The following is a 15,661-nucleotide window of genomic DNA, read 5'->3' on the forward strand; positions in this document are numbered from 1 at the left end:
TAAACTAGATCTCGGATAAATACACAAAATAAAAAAGAATCGTATAAAATGGATAACGGAGCGCGAAGTTACACATATTTAAAATTTTACACTAAAGCGCCTTATTTTCAGAGAAGATGGAGGGGGGTCAAATGGTTTAAGAGAATTTAGAGCGCTAGCACTGATGGATGCGATCATACCCGCACTAATACATCGGATCCATCAGAACTCCGAAGTTAAGCGTGCTTGGGAGAGAATAGTACTAGGATGGGTGACTCCCTGGGAAGTCCTCGTGTTGCATCTCTCCTTTTGTCCGAACTATGCTCATTTTTGTCTATTTAATATACTTATTAGAAAAATATGCTGGATCTCGAAAATATACTAAAAATCAAAAAAAGAATCGCATAAAACGAAGAAGGTAACGCGAAGTTACGCATATTTAAAGTTTTGCACTTACGCGCCCTATTTTCAGAGAGGAGGGAGGGGGAGGAAAGTCCTCGTGTTGCACTTACGCGTCCTATTTTTAGAGGACTTCCCAGGGGGTCACCCAATCCATCAGTCCTATCGCTCTAAAATCTCTTAAGCACTTTTCTCCCCCTCCCTCTTCTCTAAAAATAGGGCGCGTAAGTGCAAAACTTTAAATATGCGTAACTTCGGGTTACCTTATCCGTTTTATGCGATTCTTTTTTTGTCCAAATCAGAATAACACATCTCGTACCATACTACAACACGTCATAGATCAACCATTCGCATAAGAATTTAAGGATGGATTTCCATCTTCCGAGAATGATTAAGATAAGGATTCAGATACCAATTGGAATCGCTAGATACCAATTGAAATCGACTAGATACCAATTTTAATGAAGTCGCACGAGAGAATGAAAGAATTGAAAGTTTCCTAAATATTGTATAGCGTCTCGCAGATAGATACGGAGCTCATCGTACTGATCTGTGAGACTTTACTAGACACACTCTTGTATTATAGACCGGGTAACCTAGGACGCTGATTCCAACTTGTCACGACCCATTTTAGATAAGTCGTGCAGGCACCTACCTTTCCCACCTCGGTAGGCGAACCCTTATCCCAACATTCACAAACATAAATAAAGTGAAAGAAAATAGAAATAACTTAAGTCTCACATTAATAATATAAAGTGCGGAAAGTAGTGAAATACAACCCCAATATCGTGGTCTAGTCATACAAGAGCTCTACTAAACTATAAGTCTGCATAATACATAAAAGTCTCAATTCATGTCTCGGACTAGGAAGTAAGACATAAGCAATAAGGAGGAGTCTACGGGCAGTGAACGTCATCATGCTTACCCTGAATGGACTCGACAGCAAACTGGAAAATTAGCCACGAGGAGATGAAGTGAAACCTGGCAAGTACTCTGCATCCATAAAAGAATGCAGCAAGTGTTAGGTCAGTACAAGCAACAAGTACTGGTAGGTATCATAGGCTGACTAAGACTAGTTAACGTATATGAAGACAATAAAGTAAGAATAACACGTAAACAGTAAGGTACAAGTCATTACTAGACAAGTATCCATAATACACATCACAGCCTATGTTATAGCATCTAAACTCAATTGTGCCAAGTCTCAGTATATCAACTCTGAATTCATCAATCACAACTATATCACGCATCTAAACCTAATTATGCGAAGTCTCAGAGATTTCAATCACAAATCCATATCATAATCAACCAAAAAAGGTGATAAGATGCAATGCAAGATGTATATGATATGTATGCAATGAATATACTAGCACACATGTACTCCGACGATGGAACATCATGTCTCGGCAGCACAACTCATGGGGGACCCGCGAAGTCCATGCACCAGTCACTCTGCACACAGCCCAGAGGTGACTCAATATCCAACATGTCTCGAGAAGACAGTGTTTCCATATCGGTACCCGCACACAAATTTGACCCCAGATGAATATCCAATATGTCTCGGAAGAAAATCGATCACTTCGCACACAGCCCAGAGATGACTCAATATCAAATATGTCTTGGAAGAACACCGGTCACTTCGCACACATTCCAGAGATGACTCGTATCAGTATGTCTCAATCACCTGTATTCCCTTCTCATTTTCTGTCATCAGTACCATTTCAAAGCAATATCAATATATTATGGAAATGAGTATAATACTATGCAAGTATAATATCAATAAACCAAATCAATCCCAAGCAGTCTCACACATGGGAACACAAGTAATATCATCAATAAGGCTATACAATAAACCACAACAGATTCACAGCTCTCATCTCAATAACAACAAGGTAAGGTGCCACAATATCACAATCATGAAATATAATTAATCATCAATACCCAATATATCAACGTGGCGACGAGCCAAAGAGTACATAGAACAAATAGGTCAACAATGCAATGGGGTGGCTAGCCCCCAAATCATCCAACAAGGCCCAACCTAAGGCAATATCCAATCCAACTTCATACCCAGAGGTTTACATGCATTCTCCGATAATCTCATCCAAACATACGCTTCGCTAATCGAAGTCTCACCATAAGATAAACCGTAACCTACCTGGAAAGCCGAACAGCAAACTCGAACAATTAAACCTTAGTCTTTCCCTTCCTTTGTGCCTCGTGATAATGAAAGTCTAATCATATCTGAATTAGGGAATTAGAATCAATAAGAATCATTATTCAAGCCTTACTCTAATTCAAGACCCAAATCCCAACCAACGGAATGGGGTTTATGAACTAAAAAGAGGAAATTAGGAATATATAAGTCTCAACATGGAATTAATACTCTAGGTGATCAATTCCTATCAATACTCTAGGTGACAAATTCCCATCAATTAGAAGCTAGATTAACTCATGGAATACTCAAATTCAGATTCTAGGTGAAACTGTCACGACCCAACCCCGTAGGCCGTGACTAGTGCCCGAGTTGGACACCCAAACGCATTCATCACACCTGAATCACACACAGCTGACTTACGCGCATACAAATATCAAACGCTGTCTCAAACACATCTCAAACTCAAACACATATATATATACATATATCGAAAGCCGATAAGGCTATCCGATGGCACATCAGCCCAAAACATATAATATACAAACTCATCCGTACAGGGTAGGCACACAACCCACATATACGTCTACAGACCTCTAAATGGACAACAAACTCATCCGACGGGACGGGGGCCCCGCCGTACCCCCCGAACAAATACATACATATGCAAATAACGAGTATAAACCAAAATGTGGGCTCCGGATAAAAGGAGCACTCCAACACACGGCAGATAGGTGTCCTAAGGCCGATTGGATCATCAACCGGGCGTCCGTACTGCGGCATGAAACGCGGCCCCCGAAGAAAGGGTCGGCATTTAAATATGTACCGAGTATGCAAAGCAGAAATACGGTAAATAAACCGAGTCACACACACTCGAAATGTAAGTACCGAAAGTAAGTACCTTTCCAAAATGTCAAATGTTTATTTTCAAAATACAAAGTATGCATAGGGCACGAGTAAAATATGGTCGCCCGCCCGTCGTTGGCGCCATAACACAAGATAACACCGAAGATTTCAAATCTCCGTATCCCCGAACGCAACACATCATCACAACACATCATAAGCCATATCACAAAGATAACTTCATAAACGGAACCCGGCCCTATGGCGAGGTCTCGGAACCGTAACACAAAGATAACTCCGAATATATAATAATGCGCACGACAACAAAACCGGCCCGGAACCGGCGAACGATGTACCAACAAACCGCACGAGCGAGTCGTGAGTAACCATATGCATAAAATCATTATCATAAGTTCAAAAGTAAGTAAAAGGATCATACTTGGGAATCGGGAAAATCGTCATACCAAACTCTTCCAAACGTCATCAGAAATGTACAAACGAAGGTCGCGGGACCCACGGACGAGCGTCAACCCGAGCCGGGCCCGCTTATGGAAAACACACTCATCACACGTCGTACAACCTCCCACGACGATATCGAGGCAATCCGAGCCCTTAGTCGAAAGTTATGAGCGTTCGAAGTTTCAACATTGTTTAAGAATAAAACTCTTTTGAAAACCAAGTTTTTATGCAACTTTAAAATCATTTTTTTCCAACAACATCAAAACCAATATTTTCCCACATCAACATACGAGTACCAAAAGACAAACGCGAATCATAGACATGCTCGGATCATGAGAATGGAATTTCCTCGAGGCTAGTATCGTAGCCTATATTAAACTAAGACATGCCAAAAGAAAGAAGGGTTAAGCTTTACATACCTCGCTCGCACACAACGCTAATCCAACTCAACTTATATCTCGAACTCCCAAGATCTACATGACATCAACAAATACCAACGTCAACCAAGCATTTAGAAGTTCATTTCCAACTAACACATAATCCTACGGAAAATTGGGCAAAGACTTCCTTTATAAATGGACCAACCCCGAGAATTCAACTCGGCCAAATTCAACAACACAACAAACCAACAATCATTCCAACAATATCCATAATCAATTCAAACACATTCGAACATTAAAATCTTTCTCCACGCATTCCAACAACATTCCAATTATGCTTACTACAATACATACTTACAAACCAACATGTAATCAAACTAACGCATATTCAATTATCAATTCAAAACCACTCAAACAATCATTCAAGAACTCTTTAAACAATTCACATAATATTTCCAATAATCCAACAAATACTCCAAGTCACCCGAAATTGTCCCTTAACCCGAGAACTCATCCATAACACATTCCTTGACTTCAAATCATGATTTGCTCTAACAATTCACACTCTAACCATATCATTTCCATAAACATAAAAATTACACTAAATACACAAAACCTTCCAAAACAGCCCACAACACTTACAATACCAATTCGAATCATTAAACTCTTATTTCCAACATAGAATCCACATAACAACAACAACTAAAATTCCAAGAAAACTAATTCATTTCTTAACTCATACAAAAGGCCATATTCGGCCAACACACCATACATATATACTTTATGATTTTTCATTCATTCCAACACTCCACAATAATCAAACAAGCCACATAAACTTAATTCTTCACTTAGACACACAACACACATGCACACGGCCACTTTCCATGCTCACGGCCTCAACTTCAATCACCCAATTTCCATGAATTTCATCCATAACAACATACAACAACACACATAAACCTTTCATAACTCATAAAAACAAGATTAAACTTACCTTTCTTCACAAATCCTCAACTTGTCCAAAGTTGGCCAAGGATGAAAACGAACAATCCAACGCTTGAAACAACACCTCCACGTTACTAAGCACCCTCAAATTAGTAGGTTTGCTTAGGAGAAATAATTTTAGGAAGGCTAGTTCTTGGTCTTGAAATTTTTCTCCTTGGCCGAATGCTTGGTGAGTTACTCTCCAAGGTTCTTGTTTTTTCTAAGTGATGAAGTTGATGATAAAATGAGCCCTTAAGTCATCCTCTCTTTTCATATAATAGCCAACCATGTGGCCATGGCCCACTCCTAAGGTGGCCGGCCACATGGCTTCTTTTCTTTCCTCAATTTATTTCAATAATTGTCAACTTCCACAATTTCCACTTTTGGTCCCGAAGTTTCTTTGATGTTTCCATACCAATAACGTCATACACACTTAGGTCACACGACAAAATCGAAGGTCACACGTCCCGACTTCGCACCCCGGAATGGTCTTAACCCTAACTTTTCATAGTTAACCCGAATCGTCCCGTCGTTCAAAATACGGGATGTAACATCCTTCCCCCCTTTAGAACATTCGTCCTCGAATGTTCAACTAGTCTTATAAGGTCGTCCAAAGATCTCGGGGAAAGTTCCCGTTATTATCATAACACATAGTCGTACCTACCAATCATACTCTTTATCTCGAATTCGAACTCTTCTATTGCTCCTCGACTTAGATTTCATCTTACAACTTTCCGTTCACACATCATGCTGCAATCCTAACTCCTTAATTGCCTCTTACAACTGAACTTGCAAGATTTCCAAAAACTTCCCAGGGGTCACCCATCCCGAATTTGCTCTCACCCAAAGCACGCTTAACCTAGGAACTTCGATGAAATACGATGCTCTAACTCCAATATAATCGCGTCCACCCCATCACAAGACTTTCATCACCTAACTGGAGTAAATCGAAGCTCTACCGTATTTCCAAACGCTCTCATAACACACTTACTATTTTAGCTCTCTCCAAACCTCGACACTAACTTCTCGCCGACGACATGCCTACTTCTCATTCCAAACACCCAAATTCTCTATGGCAACAGACACACCTTGATCGTCGTTATTTACAAATACCCGACTATCGGTTTTCGGATCCCTACTTGCCGCTATCAACCAACATTCATACAACAAACACACATACATCAGATTATTATAGTAAGGGTTCATATACCTGGACCCACATTCGGTGCCACCTCTGGATCCCGCCTACCTGCCAAAGCGTATATGCGGTTCGAAGGACCGCTAAAACTGGGGACTCGGTGAACAGACTCATCATACCATATACGGTCCATAATGGGACCCGGCGGACAAAACGTGGTCGCCGCTCCATCCGGCGCCACAAGAACATCATACTTCGAAAGATTGCATATCTCCAAACACATCATACCCCATACCGGATCATATATCATATCACAGCCTCACGTGGCTCCCAACATCAACAACAAGACGAAAATAATAAACACACCTCGTATATTTCTTTCATACCTTTACTTACTCCGCGCGTGCTTGCAACTTCCAACATCGCTAATCACTTTTCGTTATCAACACCATTCTTCTCGCCGAAATCAAAGATCAAAGTAAGGAATCTCATTTCCTATGACTTGGCTCTATGGCACGATCTAGGATCGAAAGAAAGATAACACCCTAGATGCCCCGTAGCTTCTCGCTATAGATGTGGTGCACAACACACCGATAAACAAGACTCTACGAGACACGGCCTGTAGACATTCCGAGGACGAACTGCTCTGATACCACTTTTGTCACGACCCAACCCCGTAGGCCGTGACTAGTGCCCGAGTTGGACACCCAAACGCATTCATCACACCTGAATCACACACAGCTGACTTACGCGCATACAAATATCAAACGCTGTCTCAAACACATCTCAAACTCAAACACATATATATATACATATATCGAAAGCCGATAAGGCTATCCGATGGCACATCATCCCCCAAAACATATAATATACAAACTCATCCGTACGTGGTAGGCACACAACCCACATATACGTCTACGTACCTCTAAACAAACCAACAAACTCATCCGACGGACATTGTGGCCCCGCCGTACCCCCCCGAACACACACACACACATATGCAAACGAACGAGTATAAACCAAAATGTGGGCTCGGATAAAAGGAGCACTCCAACACAAGCAGATAGGTGTCCTAAACCGACAGATCATCAAACCGGGCGTCCGTACGCGGGCATGAAACGCACCCCTTCGAAGAAAGGGGTCGCACGAAATATGTACCGAGTATGCAAAGCAGAAATACAAGAATAAATACGAGTCACACACACTCGAAACAATACCGAAAGTAAGTACCTTTCCAAAATGTCAAATGTTTATTTTCAAAATACAAAGTATGCATAGGGCGCGATGTAAAATATGGTCGCCCGCCCGTCGTTGGCGCCATAACACAAGATAACACCGAAGATTTCAAATCTCCGTATCCCCGAACACAACACATCATCACAACACATCATAAGCCATATCACAAAGATAACTCCATAAACGGAACCCGGCCCTATGGCGAGGTCTCGGGAACCGTAACACAAAGATAACTCCGAATATATATAATAATGCGCACGACAACAAAACCGGCCCGGAACCGGCGAACGATGTACCAACAAACCGCACGAGCGAGTCGTGAGTAACCATATGCATAAAATCATTATCATAAGTTCAAAAGTAAGTAAAAGGATCATACTTGGGAATCGGGAAAATCGTCATACCAAACTCTTCCAAACGTCATCAGAAATGTACAAACGAAGGTCGCGGGACCCACGGACGAGCGTCAACCCGAGCCGGGCCCGCTTATGGAAAACACACTCATCACACGTCATACAACCTCCCACGACGATATCGAGGCAATCCGAGCCCTTAGTCGAAAGTTATGAGCGTTCGAAGTTTCAACATTGTTTAAGAATAAAACTCTTTTGAAAACCAAGTTTTTATGCAACTTTAAAATCATTTTTTTCCAACAACATCAAAACCAATATTTTCCCACATCAACATACGAGTACCAAAAGACAAACGCGAATCATAGACATGCTCGGATCATGAGAATGGAATTTCCTCGAGGCTAGTATCGTAGCCTATATTAAACTAAGACATGCCAAAAGAAAGAAGGGTTAAGCTTTACATACCTCGCTCGCATACAACGCTAATCCAACTCAACTTATATCTCGAACTCCCCAAGATCTACATGACATCAACAAATACCAACGTCAACCAAGCATTTAGAAGTTCATTTCCAACTAACACATAATCCTACGGAAAATTGGGCAAAGACTTCCTTTATAAATAGACCAACCCCGAGAATTCAACTCGGCCAAATTCAACAACACAACAAACCAACAATCATTCCAACAATATCCATAATCAATTCAAACACATTCGAGCATTAACAATCTTTCTCCGCACACCCCAACCACATTCCAATTATGCTTACTACAATTACATACTTACAAACCAACATGTAATCAAACTAACGCATATTCAATTATCAATTCAAAACCACTCAAACAATCATTCAAGAACTCTTTAAACAATTCACATAATATTTCCAATAATCCAACAAATACTCCAAGTCACCCGAAATTGTCCCTTAACCCGAGAACTCATCCATAACACATTCCTTGACTTCAAATCATGATTTGCTCTAACAATTCACACTCTACCATATCATTTCCATGAACATAAAAATTACATTAAATACACAAAACCTTCCAAAACAGCCCACAACACTTACAATACCAATTCGAATCATTAAACTCTTATTTCCAACATAGAATCCACATAACAACAACAACTAAAATTCCAAGAAAACTAATTCATTTCTTAACTCATACAAAAGGCCATATTCGGCCAACACACCATACATATATACTTTATGATTTTTCATTCATTCCAACACTCCACAATAATCAAACAAGCCACATAAACTTAATTCTTCACTTAGACACACAACACACATGCACACGGCCACTTTCCATGCTCACGGCCTCAACTTCAATCACCCAATTTCCATGAATTTCATCCATAACAACATACAACAACACACATAAACCTTTCATAACTCATAAAAACAAGATTAAACTTACCTTTCTTCACAAATCCTCAACTTGTCCAAAGTTGGCCAAGGATGAAAACGAACAATCCAACGCTTGAAACAACACCTCCACGTTACTAAGCACCCTCAAATTAGTAGGTTTGCTTAGGAGAAATAATTTTAGGAAGGCTAGTTCTTGGTCTTGAAATTTTTCTCCTTGGCCGAATGCTTGGTGAGTTACTCTCCAAGGTTCTTGTTTTTTTCTAAGTGATGAAGTTGATGATAAAATGAGCCCTTAAGTCATCCTCTCTTTTCATATAATAGCCAACCATGTGGCCATGGCCCACTCCTAAGGTGGCCGGCCACATGGCCATCTTTTCTTCCCTCAATTTATTTCAATAATTGTCAACTTCCACAATTTCCACTTTTGGTCCCGAAGTTTCTTTGATGTTTCCATACCAATAACGTCATACACACTTAGGTCACACGACAAAATCGAAGGTCACACGTCCCGACTTCGCACCCCGGAATGGTCTTAATCCTAACTTTTCATAGTTAACCCGAATCGTCCCGTCGTTCAAAATACGGGATGTAACAGAAACCCCCAATTTTGGGTATAAGCACTAACTTTAAATCCCACAAATTGGTTACTAATAATGAAGGAATCATGTTTATATAGCTACTACTCATCAATTCCATACTTAATCAAGCTTAATCCACCAACAAATCAAGGTTTTATAATTAACAACTTATTCAAGAAAGAAACCCAAAAACCCTCTCTTATTCTTCCAAGTTCTATGGGTTTACTACCATGAATTCTTACTTAGAAAAGGTAAATGAAAGAGATTAAGATTATGGAACTTACCCTCATGAGAATCTGACCAAACCCTTCTCAAATCGCCTCCAAGATGCTAAGGAAATGTAATAGAAGGAATGGGAGGAATAAGGGTTTTCATAAAGCTTTTAAATAAAAATCTGGTCAGTCAGCCGCTTCCGCGGTCAAGCCACCGCTATAGAGGTCACTAGACACCAGAAATTTCTAGTGCCTTCCAAACTTGGAATCGACACCCGGAATCATCCCGGAACCTCCCGGACACAAACCAAATATGCAGATATACATAAAATGCACTACGAACTAACTCATGGCCTCAGAATTCCCATCGGAGGTCTCGTTGATCAAGTCAACCCCCAATACCTCAAAACTAACTTTCCAACCCAAGTCCCAAAATGCAGCCGAGTGCATTATGAACCTGACCAAATATACAAACAAGTTCTAAACGACCATCCGGACCTCTCGGAACCGACAGATTTTCGATAAAGGCCCGTTTACCTAAAAGTCAACTTTGAGTCAACTCTTTTTCCTTTAAGCCCAAATTTCCCACAAACTCACCCAAATCACGTCCAATGACCTCGGGAAGCATTTCAACGGTCTCCTTATGTCAAATGTGAGCTAATAAAGCTCGAGAAAGGATCAACAGCATCAAAAAGCAATAACGACCAAACGAGTCGTTACAAAAGTCCTCGTGTTGCATCTCTCTTTTTGTTCGGACTATGCTCGTTTTTGTGTATATAATATATTTTTTCAAAAAATAAGCTAGATCTCAAAAAAATAGTAAAAAAAAAAAAAAAAAAAAAAAGAGTCACATAAAACGGATAACAGAGCGCGAAGTTACGCATATTTAAAGTTTTGCACTTACGCGCCTTATTTGTTGAGAAGAGGGAGGGGAGGAAAGGGTTGAAGAGAATTTAGAGCGCTTGGACTGATTGATGCGATCATACCAGCACTAACGCACCGGAACCAATCAGAACTCCGAAGTCAAGCGTGCTTGGGCGAGAGTAGTACTAGGATGGGTGACCCCCGGGAAGTACCGGTGTTGCATCCCTCCTTTTGTCCGGACTACGATCTTTTTCATCTATTTAATATTTTTTTTTTTGAAAAATAAGCTAGATCTCAAAAAAATACTCAAAATTAAAAAAAAATAAAAAATGAATCGCATAAAACGGATAATGGAGCGCGAAGTTTCGCATATTTTAAAGTTTTGCACTTACGCGCCATATCTTTAGAGAAGAGGGAGGGGGAGGAAAGGTTTTAAGAGAATTTAGAGCACTAGGACTGATAGATATGATCATACCAGCACTAACGCACCGGAACCAATCAGAACTCCGAAGTCAAGCGTGCTTGGGCATCAGTAGTACTAGGATGGGCGACCCCCTGGGAAGTACTGGTGTTGCATACCACCTTTTTTCCGAACTATGCTCTTTTTCGCATATTTCATATATATTTTTTGAAAAATATGCTTGATTTAAAAAAAAAATCTCAAAATCAAAAAAAGAATCGCATAAAACGGATAACAAATCGCGAGGTTACGGATATTTAAAGTTTTGCACTTAAGCGCATTATTTTTAGAGAAGAGGGAGGGGAATAAGGGTTTAAGAGAATTTAGAGCCTCGAACTATTGGATGTGATCATAGCAGCACTAACATACTAGATCTTATTAAAACTCCGAAGTTAAGCGTGCTTGGGCGAGAGTAGTACTAGGATGGGTGATCCCCTGGGAATTCCTCATGTTACATCCATCCTTTTGTCCGTACTACGCTCTTTTTCATCTATTTAATATATTTTTTTCAAAAAACAAGCTAGATCTCAGAAAAATACTCAAAATAATAATAATAAAAAGAATCGCAGAAAACGGATAACAGAGCGCGAAGTAATGCATATTTAAAGCTTTTGACTTACGCACCTTATTTTTAGAGAAGAGGGAGGGAGAAAAAGGGCCTAAGAGAAGTTAGAGTGCTATGACTGATAGATGCGATCATACTAGCACTAACGCACCAGATCCAATCAGAACTCCGAACTTAAGCGTGCTTGGGCGAGAGTAGTACAAGGCTGGGTGTCCTACTGGGAAGTCCTCGTGTTGCATCCCTCCTTTTGTCCGGACTACGCTCATTTTCTTCTATTTAATATATTTATTTTAAAAAATAAGCTAGATCTCAAAAAAATACTCAAAATAAAAATAAAAAAAACGTATAAATCGGATAACGAAGTGCGAAGTTACTCATATTTAAAGTTTTCACTTACGCACCTTATTTTTAGAGAAGAGGGAGGGTGGGGGGCAAAGGGTTTAAGATAATTAAAAGTTCTAGGACTGATGGATGCTATCATACCAGCACTAACTCACCGGATACCATCAGAACTCCGAAGTTAAGCGTGTTTGGGCGAGAGTAGTACAAGGATGGGTTTCCTACTAGGAAGTCCTCGTGTTGCATCCCTCCTTTTATCCGGACTACGCTCATTTTCATCTATTTAATATATTTATTTAAAAAAAATAAGGTAGATCTCAGAAAAATACTCAAAATAAAAATTAAAAAAAAGCATAAAACAGATAACGAAGTGCGAAGTTACGCAAATTTAAATTTTTGAACTTACGCGCCCTGTTTTTAGAGAAGATGGAGGAGGAGCAATGGGTTTAAGAGAATTTAGAGCGCTAGGACTGATTGATGTGATCATACCAACATTAACATATCAGATTCTATCAGAACTCCGAAGTTAAGCGTGATTGGGCGAGAGTTGTATTAGTATGGGTGACCCCTGGGAAGTCCTTGTGTTGCATATCTCCTATTGCCCGGGCTACGCTCATTTTCATATATTTAATATAATTTTTCAAGAAATAAGATAGATCGCAAAAAAATACTAAAAATATAAAAAAGAATCGCATAAAACGGATAACAGAGTGCGAAGTTACGCATATTAAAAGTTTTGCACTTACACGCCTTAATTTTAGAGAAAAGGGAGGGGGGAAATGGGTTTAAGAGAATTTATAGCGCTAGGACCGCTGGATGCGATCATACCAGCACTAACGCACCGGATCCCATCAGAACTCTGAAGTTAAGCATGCTTGGGCGAGAATAGTATTAGGATGGGTGACCTCGGGGAAGTCCTCGTGTTACATATCTCCTTTTGTCCAGACTACACTCGTTTTTGTCTATTTAATATATTTTTTCAAAAAATAAGCTAGATCTCAAAAAAATACTAAAAAGAATCGCATAAAATGGATAACGGAGCGCGAAGTGACGCATATTTAAAGCTTTGCACTTACGCACCTTATTTTTAGAGGAGAGAGGGGGAGGAAAGGTTTTAAGAGAATTTAGAGCGCTAGGACTGATTGATGCCATCCTACCAGCACAAACGCACCGGAACTAATCAGAACTCTGAACTCAAACGTGCTTGGGCGAGAGTAGTACTAGGATGGGTGACCCCCTGGGATGTACTGGTGTTGCATCCCTTCTTTTTTCCGGATTATGCTCTTTTTCATCTATTTAATACTCTCTCTGTTTCAATTTATGTGAATCCTTTACTATTTGGGGAGTCTAAGAGGTGGTTCTTTGACCACGTTTTCCTTACATTTTTTCTAAATTATTTGAATTATAAATTATCATGACTTATAGTAATTTTAATGTAGTTTCTAACGCAAAGATATTCTCTCTCCATACATCAAATCCAATGACCCTTTTTATTACCGTTAAAATCGCCTAGGGTTTTGATCTCCGGCTATCGGCCGGACCTCCGGTGCACATGGCTCTTCAAGGGGATCCCCCCCTTGGGGCTAATCGCACAGGGGAATTTTTCCCCAAAAGTTCGCATCCTTCGCCAATTTTAGGCGACAATGTTCAACTGGGGACTTCGTCAGATCCTTCATCGAAACTGTTACGCCTCTTGTTCTCGTCGTAGTAGAACCTATAGTTCTGTAGTTGGGTATGCCCTTAGAATTGAGACCCGTGTCCGAGCTTTGGAGATGGAAAGTGCCTTACCTCATTACAAAGGTACCAGCAGGTATCCTTGGTGATTACAGGGTTAGAAGTTGAACGAATCAAATCGACGCGATCTGAGCTGAATCTGAGAAATCTTCAGACACCATTCATCATTGACGAGCTGTCGACATGGTCAACAGACCGTCATTGTGCGGCATCGATACAGTTCTGCGGCCTGGAAATCTGCAGGCGTAGGTCGACGGACCGTCGACACGTCGATGGGTCGTCGACTCGTCGATGGGTCGTCGACCTGTCCGTCGAAGCGTACCGCTGGGCCTTTTTAATTCCAAGTATAAATATGTGATCCCCGACTTTAATTCTTATTTTATCTCTTCCAAGTCAGAGAAAAACCCTAGTATATCTACTCCCAACATTTTCTATCATTATGGTGGTGATTTGGCAAGATCCGAGCCCCGTGAACCCAAGCTTGTGAAGATGAAGGTTGTTTCTATGGTTTCTTCAAGTTGTAGAGCTTAGGAAGATGGAGTTGAAGCTGATCTTTGGAATCTTAGACCTCTCAAGGTATATAAATGATTTCTAACCTTATATTTAAGTTGATTACCAAGAGTTTTAGCGGTTTAAAGTGAAGAAAGGATACTTATGGAAGTGGTAAGTTGATGAAGGGTAAGATAGTGATTTGGGGCTATTTTTAAGAGATGATTGGGAATGGATTTAAGTATATTTTGATATATAGATGTTGTCATTGTTGTTGCGGGCTTTGTGGTTGATGTTGGATTGAATGGGAAGTCGAAGGGTTGTAAGCTTAAAAGGAAGTTATTGCCTACACTTCGTTAAACTCTCTATGAATTTAAATATGGTTAGTAAGCTAGGTAAATATTCTAATTAAGGCCTATGTTATCTTAGTTGTAGACTTACATGTTCGAGAGGTAGAAGTTGGATGATTAGGTATACTTCAAGGTATGTTAAGGCTATCCTTTCTTTCTTTTGGCATGACCTTATGATATGAACCGAACGAGTAAGCGAGCTTCCATATTACTCTACTCTTAGTAGTATTAGGAGTTCTTCAGTCTTTGATGTTCATGTACCCTGTTTATGATTGCTCCTTCTATTCATGGGTCCAGTTTTATGTATACCGTTATTCATGCATTACATTCATTCATATATATATATATGTATATTGACCCGTGACCAGAAGGCGTTATATACACAAGTATTATATGTATATGGGGTATGGTAAAATGGATAGGCGTTATATACGCATTACCACCTGATCAGCTGGTGCACCATGATGATGAGATAAGGTTCGGGCTGCACGTACCTCAGCAATGTATACGATGATGGCCGCAGAGAGGCCCATATGATATGATGGGATGCCACAGAGGCTTGACAGGCGTTATATACGCATATACATATGTACGACCTACATTGATAGGCATGAGCATGCATATTATGCGCCCACAGAGGCATTGTCAGTTATACAGATTTATGCAGATACATACAGATACTAGTTCATACAAGTACATGCAGACAATTGTTTCAGCTTATGAGTTCAGATTTTATTCATGATTCTTATATATACGTCATTGTTCTTACGC

The 15,661-nt window shown here is 40.1% G+C and overlaps 5 non-coding genes and 4 pseudogenes across 5 annotated transcripts; all 9 read left to right on the top strand.

Moving 5' to 3' along the window:
- The first annotated feature begins 165 nt into the window (after nucleotides 1-165).
- Nucleotides 166-283, top strand: LOC132042369 (5S ribosomal RNA). The gene has a single exon (XR_009411448.1). It is a non-coding gene; the product is annotated as a 5S ribosomal RNA (ribosomal RNA).
- A 10,778-nt stretch (nucleotides 284-11,061) lies between these two features.
- LOC132042368 (5S ribosomal RNA) lies at nucleotides 11,062-11,179 on the top strand. Its single transcript, XR_009411447.1, has one exon. It is a non-coding gene; the product is annotated as a 5S ribosomal RNA (ribosomal RNA).
- A 235-nt stretch (nucleotides 11,180-11,414) lies between these two features.
- Nucleotides 11,415-11,533, top strand: LOC132042365 (5S ribosomal RNA; annotated as a pseudogene).
- A 221-nt stretch (nucleotides 11,534-11,754) lies between these two features.
- On the top strand, nucleotides 11,755-11,873 carry LOC132042364 (5S ribosomal RNA; annotated as a pseudogene).
- A 228-nt stretch (nucleotides 11,874-12,101) lies between these two features.
- LOC132042371 (5S ribosomal RNA) lies at nucleotides 12,102-12,220 on the top strand. The gene has a single exon (XR_009411450.1). It is a non-coding gene; the product is annotated as a 5S ribosomal RNA (ribosomal RNA).
- Nucleotides 12,221-12,447: 227 nt separating this feature from the next.
- On the top strand, nucleotides 12,448-12,566 carry LOC132042370 (5S ribosomal RNA). Its single transcript, XR_009411449.1, has one exon. It is a non-coding gene; the product is annotated as a 5S ribosomal RNA (ribosomal RNA).
- A 226-nt stretch (nucleotides 12,567-12,792) lies between these two features.
- LOC132042366 (5S ribosomal RNA) lies at nucleotides 12,793-12,910 on the top strand (annotated as a pseudogene).
- Nucleotides 12,911-13,131: 221 nt separating this feature from the next.
- LOC132042363 (5S ribosomal RNA) lies at nucleotides 13,132-13,249 on the top strand. Its single transcript, XR_009411445.1, has one exon. It is a non-coding gene; the product is annotated as a 5S ribosomal RNA (ribosomal RNA).
- A 211-nt stretch (nucleotides 13,250-13,460) lies between these two features.
- LOC132042367 (5S ribosomal RNA) lies at nucleotides 13,461-13,579 on the top strand (annotated as a pseudogene).
- Nucleotides 13,580-15,661: the final 2,082 nt, after the last annotated feature.

This window comes from Lycium ferocissimum, unplaced genomic scaffold (genome assembly GCF_029784015.1).
Source record: "Lycium ferocissimum isolate CSIRO_LF1 unplaced genomic scaffold, AGI_CSIRO_Lferr_CH_V1 ctg14764, whole genome shotgun sequence".
NCBI classification, from domain to species: domain Eukaryota; kingdom Viridiplantae; phylum Streptophyta; class Magnoliopsida; order Solanales; family Solanaceae; genus Lycium; species Lycium ferocissimum.